Here is a 4,313-nt window from a genome sequence, read left to right on the forward strand (position 1 = left end):
CCTGAGGCAGAGGGCTCCCGTGCAGGGGGGACCACTGTCCTCTGGCTGGGAGGGTGCTGGATGTCTGCGGCCCCAAAAGGGTGCTGCCTCAGCGGCTCTGTGGCTCCCGCCTGTCCCAGAAGCTGTCTGCCTCTGGGGTGCACACTCTCACCTCTGCAGACTAAGTTCCTAAGTTCGGTGGAGTCCTGGAACCAAGATGGTGCTCCCTGCCCCTGAGGCAGAGGCCTCTCGTGCAGGGCAGACCACTGTCCTCTGGCTGGGCTATTTTTTATTTTTTTAATAAATATTTTATTACGTATTTTCCTCAATTACATTTCCAATGCTATCCCAAAAGTCCCCCATACCCTACCCCCCCACTCCCCTCCCCACCCATTTCCACTTTTTGGCCCTGGTGTTCCCCTGTACTGGAGCATATAAAGTTTGCAAGTCCAATGGGCCTCTCTTTCCAGTGATGGCCGACTAGGCCATGAACTGTCCATTGGTGAGATGGGGGTGATGATGTGTCTGACTATTAAAGTGTGAAGTTCAATGTATGAGTTAATCTTTTTATTTTTCCAATTTCTTATTAGGTATTTACTTCATTTACATTTTGAATGCTATCCCGAAAGTCCCCTATACCCTCCCCGCCACTGCTCCCCTAACCACCCACTCCTACTTCTTGGTCCTGGCTTTCCCCTGTACTGGGGCACATAAAGTTTGCAAGACCAAGGAGCCTCTCTTCCCAATGATGGCTGACTAGGCCATCTTCTGATACATATGCAGCCAGAGACATGAGCTCTGGGAGTACTGTTTAGTTCATATTGTTGTTCCACCTATTGGGTTGCAGATTCCTTCAGCTGCTTGGGTACTTTCTCTAGCTCCTCCATTTTGGGCTCTGTCCAGAATCAGAGGCGAGTTAATCTTTAGTAATGATTCTTTTATAAATGTGGATACCCTTGTGCTTGGGGCATAGATGTAGAGAACTGAGATGTCATCTTGGTAGATTTTTCCTTTGATGAGTGTGAAGTATCTTGTATCTCTTCTAGTTAATTTTGGCTGGAAGTCTATTTTATTAGATATTGTCTATTTTATTAGATATTAGAATGGCTACTCCAACTTGCTTCCTGGGTCTATTTGTTTGAAAGCCCCTTTTCCAGTTCTTTACTCTGAGGAAATGGCTATCTTAGATGTTGAGAAGTTTCCTGCAGGCAACAGAATGATGGATTCTGTTTTTGCATTCATTTTGATAGTGTGTGCATTTTTATTGGGGAAGCAAATCCATTGATGTTGAAAGATATGAAAGACTAAAGCTTTTTGTTTTATTTGGTTTGATTTTATTTTTCCAGGCAGAGTTTCTCTGTATAGCCCTGGCTGTCCTGGAACTCCCCTTCTAGACCAGGTTGGCCTTGAACTCAGAAATTCACCTGCCTCTGCCTCCCAAGTGCTGGGATTAAATGCATGTGCCACCACGCCCAGCACAGACCATAGCTTTTTAATTCCTACTAATTCATTGTTGTTGTTGCTGTTGTTGTTTTTGTTAGTGTGTATCCATTCTTCTGGTTTTGTTGGTGTGAACTTATTTATATCTTGTGTTTTCTTTTGTGTAGTTCACCTCTTTGGGTTGAATTTTTTTTTTTAAGTATCTTTGTAGGGCTAGATTATGGATAGATATTATTTAAATGTGCTTTCATCATGGAATATCTTGCTTTCTCCATCTATAGTAATTGAAAATTCTGCTGCATATTGTAGTCTGGTCTGGTATTTGTGTTCTTTTGGGTCAATATGATATCTGTCCAGGCCCTTCTAACTAAAAGTTAAAAGACTCTAAAAGAATCTCAGTTCAGAAATCAGATATAACTCTAAGAGGCCTATCTTTATATATTACTTGGCATTTTTCCCTTGCAGCTCTTAATATTCTTTCATTGTTTTGTACATTTAGTGTGTTGATTATGTGTCAGGGAGATTTTCTTTCTTTCTTTATCTTTTTTTTTTTTTTTGATCCTATCTATTTGTTATCATCTCTTTCTTTAAGTTAGGGAATTTTTTTTCTATGACTTAGGTGAAGATATTTTCTGGGCCTTTGAGCTGGGAATCTTTCCCTTCTTCTATTCCTGTTATTCTTGGGTTTGGTCTTTTCATAATGTCCCAAATTTCCTGGATGTTTTGGATCAGGACCACTTTAGATTTAATATTTTCATTGAGAGACATATCAATCTCATCTATCTTAACTTCTATGCCTAAGATTCTCTCTTATGTCTCTTGTCTTCTGTTGGTTATGCTTGCATTTGTTTTTCCTGTTCTCTTTTCTAGGTTTTCCATTTCCTGGGTTGTCTACATATGTGCTTTCTTTATTGTTTGTTTCTATTTCTCTTTTCAGGTTTTAGTTTTCAGGTTCACCTGTTTGATTGTATTTTCCTGTATTTCTTTAAGATATTTATTCATTTCCTCTGTAAAGACCTCTATCATCTTCAAAAGATTGAAATTATGGTTGATTTCTTGTGCTTCTATATTAGGATATCCAGATCTTGTCCTGGGTCTAGTTGATTGTACTTTTATGCTAGTCTTTAGCCATCTGGGTTTTGAAGTTATTATAAGTGCAGATGCTGATTTCTGAGTTTATCTTTGTTGGATGGTAGTTTGGGGTATGTTTTTATCCCTTGATTTGTGTTTCCTCTTTGACTTCTGGCCCTAGAGGCCTGGAGTGCTGGTGACTAGATAGTCTTCATGCAAAGTAGGGTTTCTACTCTGGGGTGTTTTTTGGCCTTTGTGGCCTCTGGTGTTTTGTGTGGTAACCTTGCCTCAGGACTCCCTTGTACCAGCATGGTCCACGATCTCTGGTGTCAGTGTCCTACTAGAAATTAGACAGAGTTGTAGGCCAGAAGATGGAGTCTAGGGGTATAGTTTGTGGCTGTTGGGTGTTTTAAGTGGACTTGACAGGTAAGAACTTGTGATAGGGTCTTATTTGTTTGTCCATGGTGCCAGCAATCCTCTGGGAATGCAGGCAACATTGTGAATTTGAAAATAAAATACAGGGGACAGGGTGAAGATTACCATTGTTTAGTGTGCTTTAAGGGGACTTTATACTTTTTCTTTATTATGGTAAGATATATTTATCCTATACCTAATATGATCAGCATTTTTATGTTGAAAGAATGTTTGATTTTTATCAAATGTCTTTTACATAATTTTTCAAAAGTTTGTGTGTTATTTGTGCCTAATTCAGTTGCTTCAGTATACAGTGTTTATGAATTTGTGTATAACAAGTTGCCTTTGTTTACCTAAAATCAATCTAATTTAATCATAATAAATGATCTTTTGATGTATAGTTGGATTCAGCTTCCAAGTATGTTGTTTTGAATATATATATATATATATATATATATATATATATATGTTCAAAGACATAGTTTTCTTTCTTGTTGTACTCTTACCTGGTTTTGTCATTATGGCAATAAGTTTGTAGATTATGCTTATAAGTTCCATTATGTTATACTTTGAAATATTTTATTTATTTTTTACATTGTTTTATTTTATTTTATTAGATATTTTCTTCATTTACATTTCAAATGCTATTCTGAAATTTCCCTATACCCTCCCCCGCCCTGCTGTGCTCCCCTACACACCCACTCCCACTTCTTGGCCCTGGCTTTCCCCTGTACTGGGGCATATAAAGTTTGCTAGACCAAGGGGCCTCTCTTCCCAATCATGGCCAACTAGGCCATCTTCTGTTACAAATTGGAATTGGTGACACTATTTTAAGTATTTGGTAGACTTCTATAGTGAAATAGTGCAGATATCTAGCAACAATATGCTTTTATGGAGGGTTGTATTATTTTTATTTTTTTTAAAGTAAGGTTTTATTAAATATCCCAGGATTTCCTCCAATTTGCTATGTAACACATATTAACTCTGAACTGGTGTCACTCTCGTCTAATCTTCCAAACTACTTGAATTATTGGTCTATCACACCATGCCTAGTAGAGATTTTCTGTTTCTAATTTGGTTATGTTTTGAATGTGAAATTTCCCACATAGGCTCATATGTTTGAACACTTGGTCCCCAGATGGAAAGGCTATATTTGAGTGTTAAAAAAATCTTTGGAGCATGGGCCCCAGTTGGCAAATATGTATAACCGGGGATAGGTCTTTCTGTATTATATCCTAGCCTTCTGTACTAGTTAGGTTTTTTTTTTTCTTTTTTGAAATTGACATAAGCTAGGGTCATATGGCAAGAGAGAACCTCAACTAAGAAAAATCATCCATCAGATTACCTGTGGTCAATTCTGTGGGGGATTTTCATAATTAATAACTGATGTGTGAGTGCTTAACCAGCCA

This window comes from Mus caroli, chromosome X, assembly GCF_900094665.2.
Source record: "Mus caroli chromosome X, CAROLI_EIJ_v1.1, whole genome shotgun sequence".
NCBI lineage: Eukaryota > Metazoa > Chordata > Mammalia > Rodentia > Muridae > Mus > Mus caroli.